A 13,449-nucleotide genomic window follows, 5' to 3' on the forward strand; every position below is an offset into this window, starting at 1 on the left:
GAGGGATGAGAAGTTAATGACATTAATGAGAGGTGGTTGAGATGGAGAAGGGAAGGAGGTTATAAAAGGGAAGGGGGAAGGAAGAAAAAGAGGAGTTGGGGGTCTTGCTTATGATTGTGGGGGTTGGTTGTGATTGTTTGGACTTGTTGTGTTTTTGGAGACCTTAGAAACCTGTGGAGGTTTCTTGGGTTGTTGAGAGGAGGGAAATTTTGTTATCTTGGTTTGGATCTTTCATTTCGACATACACACTACATCTGGTTGGACTTGGGCTCGGAGGGCTAGGGAACCTATGGAGGTTTCTTGGGCTAGGGATTATTTCCTAGTTGGCTGGGAGCTAAATCTTGTTGGGTCCATCAAGAGGAGCGTTCAACAGGAGCAAAAGGACAAAGGTATCATCATCAACCACCAGAATAGGTATTCTCCATGGACTACTCTTGTTAAGTTGATATCAATGAAATGCTCTCCTTAATTTATGTTTCTTATGATAAAATGATAAGATGTTAAATGTTTAAAGCTATGTAAGAAGGTCAACAAGCTCCTTTTATAACTTTTAAATCTAGAGGAAATAGATCTGTCAGTTAATAATAGACAAAGGCTGTAATAGTAGGAATTGGGTCCTTACACATGGTATCAGAGCCTTGGTTCAAAATCTGGACCCAAGGCCCTCTAAACCTACAATTTATACTTTCGACAAGTCTCCACAGCTCATTTCTGGGCATGAATGCACTGAGAATCAAACACGGGCTAGTCGTAGTGAATTCCACCTGCCTGTAGCTAGAACAACCCATATGAGAAAGCCCATTTTGTATGCATATAATTTAGTACTTAGCTAGCGGTGGAAATCCTACATGTTTTGAAAACTAACTCCCTTCATTTCACTCACATTGAAAACAATAAACATAATTTAGTAACTCTTCACTGTAAGTATCTCAGCGGTCATAAGATATCCAAACTTCCCTAAATATCCAACTAAAATTCCAATGGCATTACCATCTTTCCATATCAGCCAAACCAACAATTTGTCCCATCATTTTCTATCCCTGTCTTGTGCAGCTTGAGACATCTTTATCAAAATCAGGTATAAATATTCATCTCTTGCTTTCGTTATATTGAAGATCAAAAACTATTTAACAAGAGGCTTAATCAAAAGAGTTGCGCCTTAGACCTTACAGGGCCAAGGTCATTCCTTGTCCTCTCCTTTTAGATTTTTGGGCTTTCTGCTACCGCGCCTCTGGCGGGTTTCTTTCTACATACATCGCAGAATTGGCATTTCAATTCGCGTCAAGGCAGTCGATTTGATGAGTCCACGACCTCAGAAAGTTCCATTAATACCTTATCGTTTACCTCTAGATGCTTGCCCTTCCTTCAAGCTCTCACTCAGTCTCGAACCCCAGATTACTGGAGGTGGATCCATTCTTTTGCCCACGGCCGCAGCGGAGATTCGGCTTGCGTAACATTTCAAGCCGATCATTCCAAAGTTTGAAACTCGCGCGCTTCACAGCTGGTTTCGGTTTTAGGAGGTGAGATTGTCAAGGTTTAGATTCGTTTACTCCCTTTTCCTTCAAGATTTCAGTTTCGATTGTTTGCTTAATTTATTTCAAGAGCAGTAATCGTAAATCTGTGCATTCTGTGGCTTACTGTACGAATCTTTTTCTTTTTCTTTTTATAAATATGTAATTCAATTGAGTTCTCAGAAGCTGAACTTACTGCTATTTCCTTAACTCTGGCCCCTGTCTTAAGCCGATGGACAGTTACAGTCATTCCCTCAATATCTCTAACTCTGCCTTCCAAGTGTCTTATTTTTTGTTGCTTTTACTGGCATATAAATGTTGATGTTGAAAATCTCAAAATGATTTGAGGAGGAGGAGCACTATTTTATGATTGGATTCTGAAACAAATAATTCACTTCATGGCTTGCTCATCTGCCCATAATGACAAAATAATTTATTATAGATGTCCATAATTGAGTTTTCCAGTAAAAGCGATACAGAGGATCTATACATCGCAAACTCAGTGTATGCCCCAAAAGAAGAAAGGTGCTCTACAAAGTTAGTGGGGGAGATACCCATTAGTTTCATAGCTAACTTATAAAATAGGCTGACTACAAATACATTAATATTAACATAGGTCCATCTTAACGTATCTTAACATGGATTTATTAAAAGCCAAAAGGTTTGCACATAGCTTATTCATTTGTCTTTAATGTATTTATCTAGTAAAAGCAATATAAAAATCACTACATAGCAATTTCATTATGGCACAAGAGACCGTGAAAGGTGCTTAACAACATGGGGAGATGTCCTTTATTTTGTGTCATGCTTTTACCCACATAAAAAGGGAACATAGAGACACACTAAATTACATAGATCCTGCCAGAAGAACCATCCCCTGACCTATGTTTTGTACCTTTCCCCATAACTATAGCATATCTGAAGCAAAATCTGGTGAGTTGCCATAAGTTCCAGCATTCATCCTCAAATCAAGAAGATAAAAATCAAACACCTCATGCATCCTTGGCCCAGCAAAGTTTCGTGGATCAAGTTACAAAGTACCGCAAAATTTCTGATGAAATAGTTTGAGAAAGGCATCAGAACAGCATTCAGTCATCACATTTGAAGAAACCACCGTTTGACTCCCAGACTCCTTCATAGAAGTGTCTTTCTCTATCTTGGTGATCTCCGGAATAATCTTGTTTTTTTTTTTTTTCACAAAAAGAATGTCTTTCGGCCTTCCCATAACTTGTCTTTTCACCGCCATACATCGCAAGCACTGATGAAACAACTTCCTTCATGGGAAGAATTCCACTGTTATTAGGAGTATCCTCTGAAATGGTTTGTTGAAGCAACTTCTTGGCATTGAACTGTAAATAAATAAGAAAGGAGGATCATTATTAATTTATTAGGCACCCTATTCTCAGTAATGAGAAATATGATCTGCACCTCCATGACCATAAGCACTTTGACCTGTCTCACCTCCTATTAGGAGTAGTTTATTACCTAATGATTTGAAGGCCACACCCCACCCACTGTTAAAATCTACTTTGACAAGCACTTCACCAAGCTCCTTCCATCTGTTAGTTTTTTTTATGTAAGCTTGTAGCTGATTCATTGAGGCCTCCAGAGCTTAGAGCTCATTGTTTTGCAACAGCTATAAGAGGTGGAGCCTGAGTGACTGCATCTCTAGGCCCAGACGGTTTCATGTTTTTTTTTTTTATATATAATTTCCAGGTTCTCTTATCAGAATCATAGACTTCACCACAGGTGAGATCCCCATGATATCATGTCCCTCCAATAACATAGAACTTACCGTCCATGTAGCATCTAGAGTAGAGTTTTCTCTTCTTATTCATATCAGGCATCCATTCCCATCTTTGATTAGTAGGATCATACCTTTGCATATTTTAAAAGATCTCCTTTTGCACTGATTCCTCTAGCCACAAAGGTCAAGTCGCCACAGCTCGCAAATGTTTAGAGACATCTGGGAGTGAGCATAGATGGTCCTTTATACTGTTCATTGGCTACAAGATCATACCTCCAGATCACAAGCCCTTCAATCTCTCGTCCTAAGACAAGGAGGTGAGTACCAACACAAAGAGATCCCTTGTCACTTGCAGCAAAACATGTATCAGATGGAAGATTTGGGAGTCTTCTCCATTTTCCTGAAACGGGATCAAATGCACGGCACTCATACTGGCCACTTGCAAGCATGTAAACCCACTGCTCAGCTATTTTCTCTTTTCTCCTGATCTTGTATAACTCTCCACTCTTAGTGAAGGCAAAGTATCTTGTTTTAATAGAGAAAGGTTTCCTGTACTCTGCACTCGATGTATGAGCAAGACAAAGAAGAGCAAGTTCGTCATTGAGCCCAGGCAAATATGAGTAATCTGCATCCTGAGATTGATCGTTTGTGCCCCAGCCTGAGATCGATCATTCAAGCCACCAACTTTACCATCGTTTTGAGGGCCACAATTTTCCACAGACTCCTGGATCCCTGTAACCAGATCAACTGCCATGCTGGTATCTAAACTAGGGTTTGCAAGTAAGCAAATTTTTTAGTTTATTAGTTGAGATTTTGGTATTAACCCTCATTTTATGATGTTACTAGTTGTAAAACCTCCATAGTTACTGAAGGCATTCCACTCAATTGGAAAATCGTTTACCGACAAGGGTTGTGTATTATAAGTAAGCACCCAGTAATTGCACATGTTAATGTGTCTTTTCACTGGTTACCTAGCTTCTCTATGTGTTATTTTTACACTATCCTCGTTCTTCCCGTGGTTATCAAAATTTCCTCTTTCAGTTATCTAGTCCCTCATTTTAAATGACCATTTAACCACTGGAATTCTTATCAAATTGGAAGGGAGTGAGCTCCTCTTTCCCTTACATTTCGACTATCGCTCCTTGACCAATGAATTCAAAAAATAATATGAATTGCTTACGGTTTCAAGTATGAAAAAAAAAAAAAGAGTGAAAACCCTATATAATGTAATTCAAAAGCATTTTCCATTCCATTTGAATTCAAATTGTTGCAAAACCCTATATGTATGTGAAATATATCATTGCATAACATCTCCTAGTATCTGCTACATAATCACTAATTGATATAATTCATGATCGCTGGTAATTGTTAGAAAAGGTAACAAAGATAGAGATATTTCAAATTTATTATTATTATTATTATTATTATAATATATATAGTATTATTTAATTTAAAAATAAATAAATTTAAAATAAACAATTAATTGGATTGAGATTTAAGTGATTTATTAGTTAGATGCAATAGTATATAGTTAAAGGATATTATGGATATTTAGTGAAGAAATATATTTTATTTATTCATCTCAAACAATTTAGATATAGTATCATACATTTAAATGGAAAATATTAATGATATATATATATATATATATATATATATATATATATATATATATATATATATATATATATATATATATATATATATATACATATATATATATATATACATATATATATATATATATATATATATATATATATAATTGCTTATATCTATCTTTTGGGAATACACAAATGGAACGCTAATACTATATAATTTGAAATTAGTGTTGTATAAATTGAAATAAAATAATAAATACATCAATTTATATAGTATTGATTGTTTTGATGTAAAATGTAAGTTATTTATTAAAGAAAGGTACTATGTATAAAAAAAGAAAAAGAAAAAAAAAGAGTAAGAATAATTTATACAAGTTGGATATATATATAAATAAAGGGGGGGAGTGTATGCTCAAAGAGCCAAAGAACTATAATAGAAGGATTGTCCAATTAAAAACTCAACAACTATTGGAGTTGGTTTCCCTACTTAGCTTCAAAGGTGAATATTATGTTCATTGTGCCTCGAATGGTTTTGATACATCTATGTCTAAGAAAGAAATATGTGTTGAGAGTTTTTGCTTATATGTAAATAGGATTAATGGTTTATTGGTGAGTACACAAGAATGGTTCAAAATTTCATTTTATATGAGTATTTTGAAAGCCAGTATGTGAGTCAGCTAAGAGAGACAAGTCCTAGGATGGATTAATAAGTCTTAGATATTGAACAGATTTTGAACAAATCAAAATGGTGAGGACGCGAAGGAACCAAGGGCCTGGGGAGTCTTCACAAGGACCTCCTTCAAATAACCCATTACCTTCACCAGAATTGACTCTCATCCTGCGTTCCCTGGAAGCAATTAATGAGACCTTAAGAGGGCGCCAAACAAATGAAATGGAAGGGGAACACCCTTCATCAGGGTTAGGGAACCCCGAGGGATCTAGAGACTATGATAGAAGACCTCTAGTTGAGGACATTACTAGGGAGATCTAGAAGATTAAGCTCCCAGAGTTTGCAGGAGGTCATGCCAGTGAGCGTGTAGAAGCCTCGTTAGAGGGGATGGGAAGGTGTTTTGCACTAAGGGATTACAATTCCAATTCCAAAGCCAAAATAGCAATATTCCAACTCAGAGATAGTGCCCTGAATTGGTGGGGTAACTTGGAACATCAACTACATCTCACTCCAGACACAGTTACTTGGGAATTATTTGAGGAGAGGTTCAGGAAGAAGTACCCGCCAGCGTATTATGAAGAACAACAGGTAGGAGCCTTCCATGCCCTGACACAGGGAGGTCGTATTGTAGAAGAATATGAAATTCGATTTATGGAATGGTCAAGTATGTCTCATACATGGATACTGACCAGCACCAGGCAGATCGTTTTATGTATGGATTGAGACCTAAGATTAGGGCAATGGTGCGGATCTGGAAACCATCCTCAGTTGCAGAAGTTGTAGAACAGGCTCGTTATGTCGAGACTTAAAGGGTGAAGGTAGAGCCATCTTTCCACGTCAAACGGGGTTTATGGGGAAGGCCCCTCGTACGTTCCCAAGGGGAGGAAGTGGGAGGCCCCCACCATATGGAAACAGGGTTATACCTAGAACACTGACAGTAGTGATTTCAATGGTTTCTAGTGCAGCTTCACCCATAGCTTCAAGGGCGCATACAAATCAAAGTCATAGGCGAGGAACAGCAAGTGGGGGCAGGGGTTCCAGGGGGAGAAACTCTTTACAAATAACTCCACAACACTCGGTTCAAGGTCCACCACGCATCACTTGTTGGGGATGTGGAGGACCTCATTACTAGCGAGACTGCCCTGAGTTTCAAACCGGTAACAATAGAAGAGAGGGAAAAGAACCAATGGGGAAAGCAGGTAGCCACCACTGAATCTATGCAACAGTTGACAATCAGCAAGTTGAACACCAGTTTGCCGTGGTGGAAACCTCAGGTATGATAAACAAAGTAAAAGTTAAAATTTTGTTTGACTCTGGTTCTACAGATAGTTTCATTTCACCAGTTGCATTAGAAAAATGTGGGTTGGTAACCTATGAGCACGATGACTTTAAACAAGTTGAGATGGCTTCTGGAATAAAACAAGCAGTAGGGCCTAGTGTTGACCAATGTCAGGTAAACCTTGGGGTGTGTATGAATAAGTTGGAGGCATACATTACAGAATTGGGAACGTATGATGTAATTGTTGGAATGGAATGGCTAGAAGCTCATCGAGCTTTAGTAGATTGTTTCAAGAAGAAGGTGATCTGTTTAGATGATGAAGGTAGGCCAATTGAGATTTGTGGAATCAAGAGGGGAGTGTCCCTACGATTCATATCCATGATGAAGGTAAAACATTGTCTCAGACAAGGTTGCAAATTGTATTTGGTCAAGACTGTAAGTGACCGGAAGGGACCTTCCCTGGATCAACATCCAGTTTTGGCAAAATTCAAGGATGTTTTTCCAGAGGAATTGCCTGGATTACCTCCTATAAGAGAGATTGATTTCACCATTGATCTGAAACCAGGTGCGGAACCAATATCTAAGACACCCTATAGGATGACAACTCCAGAGCTTTATGAGTTACAGATGCAGTTAAAGGAGCTCTTAGACTTAGGACTGATCGGACCTAGTATTTCCCCTTGGGGTGCACCAGTAATTTTTGTCAAGAAGAAGGATGGTTCCTTGCGGCTATGCATAGATTATAGAGACTTAAATAGAGCCACGATAAAGAATAGGTACCCAATACCTCGAATAGACGACTTATTTGATCAAATGAAGGGGGCAGCGGTCTTCTAAAAAATCGATCTACAATCTGGGTACCACCAATTGAGGATAAAGTAGGAAGACATCTCAAAAACTGCATTTCGAACTCAGTTTGGGCACTATGAGTTCGTAGTTGTTCCATTCGGTTTAACCAATGCACCAGCAGTATTCATGAGCCTCATGAATGGTGTGTTCAGAAAGTATTTGGACTAATTCGTGCAAGTCTTCCTTTATGACATTCTTATATATTCCAAGAATGAAAAGGAGCATGAAAAGCACCTAAGGGTAGTATTGACTTGTTTAAGGGAAAATCAATTGTATGGGAAATTGTCAAAATGTTCCTTCTTTCAGAAGAAAGTTCATTACCTTGGGCACATCATTTCAGGAGAAGGGATTTCAGTGGACCCAGAAAAGGTGAAGGCCATAATGGATTGGCTAGTACCAAAAAATTCCCATGAGGTATGTAGTTTTATGGGGCTAGCGGGGTATTATCGCAGGTTTGTGGAAGGGTTTTCAAGGATTGCAAAACCCATCACCACATTACAGCGAAAGGGGGTTAGGTATGAATGGACATATGAATGTGGCACTGCATTCACAGAGCTGAAGAGGTTACTAACTAGTGCACCGATCCTTCAAGTACCAGACATGAGAAAAGACTTCACTGTCTGCACCGATGCTTCAGCACAGGGATTGGGTGCAGTATTGATGCAAGAAGGCAAGGTAATAGCTTACGCTTCTAGAAAATTGAAGAAGCATGAAGAGTTATATGCTACCCACGACTTAGAATTGGCAACAGTGATGTTAGCCTTGAAGCTATGGAGACACTACCTCATTGGGAGAAGATTTGAGTTAAGAACAGATCATCAAAGCCTAAAGCATCTCTTCACTCAAAGGGATTTGAACGCCAGACAAAGGCGATGGAGCGAATTCATGAGTGAATATGATTTTGAAATCTCATACATCAAGGGAAAGGAGAATGTAGTGGCGGATGCACTAAGCAGGAGGCCACGAACATTCTCCCTAGTAGCCTTAAAGGTAAATCTAAGGGAGCAAATATTGGAGAAACCCTTTGAAGATAGTTGGTATTTAAAAGTCATCTTAGCTATCCAAAATGGGAAGCAAATAGAACCAAAGTTTGAAGGATATTTCCTTGAACCAGATGGGCTATTGAGATTTCAAGGGAGAATGTACGTACCTAAGGAAGGGGGTATAAGAGAAACCATCCTCGGAGAGTCTCATAGAGCACTCTATTTTGCACATCCTGGGGTAAAGAATATGTACGCAGACGCAAGGAAACTCTTCTTTTGGGCAGGCATGAAGCATGACATAGTCCAGTTTGTTGCCAAATGTCTTGATTGTCAGCGAGTGAAGGCTGATCATCGTCATCCAGCAGGACTCCTACAACCTCATGACATCCCTACATCTAAATGGGAAGTAATTTCCATGGATTTTGTGGTGGGTTTGCCACTCACTTCCCAGAGGCACAATGCTATATTGGTTATAGTTGATAAATTGACCAAAAGTGCCCATTTCGTTACAGTAAGGGACACTTACGATGTTACGAATGTGGCGCGAGTGTTTGTCAATGAAGTTATCCGACTACACGGATTGCCCACAAAGATCATTTCTGATAGAGACTCCCGATTTACATCTAGGTTTTGGACAAGTTTGCAGTCAGCACTGGGAACTCAGTTAAACCTAAGCACTACATATCATCCAGAAACAGATGGGCAGACTGAAAGAGTAAATCAGGTTCTGGAGGACATGCTTAGGATGTACATCATGGATAATCAGACTCAGTGGGAAAGGTACTTACCATTGGTAGAGTTTTCCTATAATAACAGTTATCACAGTTCAATCGGGATGCCTCCTTATCAAGCTCTATATGGAAGACCTTGTAGGACGTCGTTGAGTTGGGAAAAGTTGGAGGACCGAGTGATAGTTGGCCTGGAATTAGTTCAAGAAATGGAGGAACAGGTAAAGCAGGTTCGACAAAGGTTAAAGGAAGCACAGGATAGACAAAAGAGTTATGCTGATTCACATAGGATTGATCACAGTTATGAAGTAGGGGACCAAGTTTTTATTCGTATCCGGCCCAACAAAAGCACCATCCGGTTTGGGAAGGGCACGAAATTGTCACCTCGGTTTGTAGGACCTTTTAGGATCAAAGAGAAGATTGGACCAGTTGCCTATCGTCTTGTACTGCCGCCCCATTTGCATAAAACTCATGATGTTTTTCATGTATCTGTTTTATGACATCATGTTTCTAATGAATCTCACAAACTGGATTGGCAGGACTTGCAGGTCTTGGACATGGGAACCGTAATGGTAGAACCATTACGCATATTGGACCGTAGGATTCGACAGCTCAGACGTCGCACGGTGGACCAAGTTAAGGTCCAGTGGGACAAGTATAGCCCAGGATCTGCTACCTGGGAGGACACAGAGACCATGCGTCGTGACTACCCCTCACTTTTTGAGCATATGTGATGCCTATTTTGACTTAGATAGCTACCTATGTTAAGATCCTATTTCCATGTTATTTATTTATGAACATTATGTAATATTGATGCATTTGGTTGACACATAAAACCACTTATATGAATCAGTTGATAGATTTGATATTAATGATAGAAATGGTTGATGTATGGACTACATGTATGACTCACTTAGTGATGGACTATCTAGTGTGTAACTTATCAGAATTATTTTGGTTCATATATAGCTCAAGTGTATATGATTTACTTAAATGAATGACTTAGCAAGGATTCCTAGATTGACACAGGGATACTAGACTTAGTAATGTGATGATTATATGTCTTGTTGTTATATAAATGCATGAATGAGAACTAACCCACAGGGGAAAAAAAACTATGTGATAGCCAAGAGGGAAGGATGAGACATCTCATGAGGAAGGTATAATGTACATTATTTTACTTCATTTGGTATCTACTTGATATGCACTCTTATGACACAAGAAAAATGCAAATGACAGGTGGCAAGAAGACCTGACTGGATTATTTGATGACAAGTCCAACTAGCTCTGTAGTGTGGTCTGTATTAGGGTATTGAACCTAGTTCTGTAGGAGGGGTGGAGGCATTTCCCACCGTGTATCCTTCGAAACCTCGAATCGTGGGAGGGCAGTGGTGGACACGCTCCCCTAGACGTGTGATGACGATTGCCAGTTTCCTGCTAGGGAAGTTAGGTTGATGTATTCGACACTCCCACCATGTCGGTTTTATCAGTGGTTAGTATGGCCATTGCCACTGATAAAGCAGCAGAGGACGGATAGGGTGGGAATGGAAGTAGGCCAGGGTGGATAGGAGGATATAGATCAGTTGGAGACTCTTGATGGGAAGAAATCCCATTGTCGGACTTATCCGATTTTATTGCTATAACTCTCTCCAGTTGCTATGCTTTCAAACTCCTTGCATCTTTTCATTCTAACTTCGGGACGAAGTTTTCTGAAGGAGGGGTGTATGTAATGCCCCACTTAAATCTTATCCTACAAGTTTTTTTAATGTTTACATTATCTGAAAATATTGATAAATATTGTTCTAATATAAAATTCATGATTTCCATTATTCAAATTCCCCACTTACCTTCTCAAATTGAATATTAGGTAGGATATGGTCTCCTTCCATTATTTCAAAAATATATGTATTCATCTCACATTCCCCAATGTACCCTCACATTTACTTGGGAGAAGACATAGTCCTCTCCAACTCATTATCAATATATATATTCATTTCACATTACCCAATGTACCCTCACATTTACTAAGGAGAAGACATGGTCCTCTCCATGTAATTACATCTCACATTCCCCAATGTACCCTCACATTTACTTGGGAGAAGACATAGTCCTCTCCATATTATTATCAATATATATATTCATTTTACATTCCCCAATGTACCCTCACATTTACTAAGGAGAAGACATGGTCCTCACCATGTAATTACATCTCACATTCCCCAATGTACCCTCACGTTTACTTGGGAGAAGACATAGTCCTCTCCATTTAATTATCAATATATATATATATATATATATATATATTCAACTCACATTCCCAAATGTACTTTTCAGATTTACTTGGGAGAAGACATGATCCTTTCCCATTAAATTCTCAATTTTATATTCATGTCACATTTCCAAATGTACTCTTAGCTTACTTGGGAGAAGAGAAGTCAATTGTAAGGAGGGATAAGGAGTTAATGACATTAATGAGAGGTGGTTGAGATGGAGAAGGGAAGGAGGTTATAAAATAGAAGGGGGAAGGAAGAAAAAGGGGAGTTGGGGGTCTTGCTTATGATTGTGGGGGTTGGTTGTGATTGTTTGGACTTGTTGTGTTTTTGGAGACCTTAGGAACCTATGGAGGTTTCTTGGGTTGTTGAGAGGAGGGAAGTATTGTTATCTTGGTTTGGATCTTTCATTTGGACACACACACTACATCTGGTTGGACTTGGGCTCGGAGGGCTAGGGAACCTGTGGAGGTTTCCTGGGCTAGGGATTATTTCCTAGTTGGCTGGGAGGTAAATCCGGTTGGGTCCATCAAGAGGAGCGTTCAGCAGGAGCAACAAGACAAAGGTATCATCATCAACCACCGGAATAGGTATTCTCCATGGACTACTCTTGTTAAGTTGATATCAATGAAATGTTCTCCTTAATTTATGTTGCTTATGATAAAATGATAAGATGTTAAATGTTTAAAGCTATGTAAGAAGGTCAGCAAGCTCCTTTTATAACTTTTAAATCTAGAGGAAATAGATCTGTCAGTTAATAATAGACAAAGGTTGTAATAGTAGGAATTGGGTCCTTACAAAATCCCAACTCTTTTTATTGTCTTCTAACAACTTCTTAATTATCCTTATCAAGATTTTATTAGAGGATTCTGCTAGACAATTGCCTTGGGGATAATATGAGGTGGAATGAACCAGTTTAATACCCATTGAATCACACATTTCCACCAATTCCTTTGCTCTGAAGGTTGTTGCATTATCTGTGACTAATTTGTGTGGACAACCAAACCTGGTAAAGATATTTTCTGTTAAAAACTTGATGACCACATTATGATCAGCCTTCCTGGTAGGGATTGCTCCAATCCACTTAGTGAAATAATCAGTAGCTACTAATATCCATCTATGTTGGCCACTGGAATGTGGATTGATCTCTCCAATGAAATCCAAGCCCCACTACTATAAAGGTCCTTTTGCATGTATTGGTTTTAAAGGCAGGGACTTCAACTGCTGTTATCCTTCAAATCTTTGGCACCTGTCACAAGATTTAACAAATAAAAATACATCAGAAAATAAAGAGGGCCAATAATATCCAGCTCTGAGGATCTTATGGGCAGTCGTTTTCCAATAGTGATTCCCTCCACACATGCTGGAATGAAACCGTTGCATGACTTCTATTGACTGTTCTTTGTCCAGACATCTCAAAAGCACTCCTGATGGATCCCTCCAGTAGAGAAAATTTTCATTAATGCAATATTTGGCTGTTCTTAGCTTGATAGTTCTGGCTTGACTCTGAGTAAGTCCTGAAGGGATTTCTAGCTTCAGTAAGAAATTAATTATTGCAGAATATTATTCACAAAAAGCTAGATTTTCTGCCACTCACTGCTTTCTCTCTAGTTTAGCTGCTTCCTCATCTTTTGTTTGACCATTTTCTGCAATTGTGCACAGGAAATCAATATCCAATGATCTGCAATTTTCTTCAGCTAACAACCTGGCAAGGCCCTGACCTCTGACAAGTTTGGTGGGCTTCAGCTCTATATTAAATTTAATCATCTTTGCAATCCATTTAGCCCTTCTTCCATCAGCATCAGGTTGTG

The 13,449-nt window shown here is 38.9% G+C and overlaps 1 pseudogene; it reads right to left on the reverse strand.

Moving 5' to 3' along the window:
• Window positions 1-2,913: 2,913 nt before the first annotated feature.
• LOC149173124 (F-box/kelch-repeat protein At3g27150-like) lies at window positions 2,914-4,204 on the reverse strand (annotated as a pseudogene).
• Window positions 4,205-13,449: the final 9,245 nt, after the last annotated feature.

This window comes from Pinus tabuliformis, chromosome 4_2 (genome assembly GCF_031772625.1).
Source record: "Pinus tabuliformis cultivar Carrire ecotype Pingquan chromosome 4_2, CPIR1, whole genome shotgun sequence".
Taxonomy (NCBI): Eukaryota; Viridiplantae; Streptophyta; class Pinopsida; order Pinales; family Pinaceae; genus Pinus; species Pinus tabuliformis.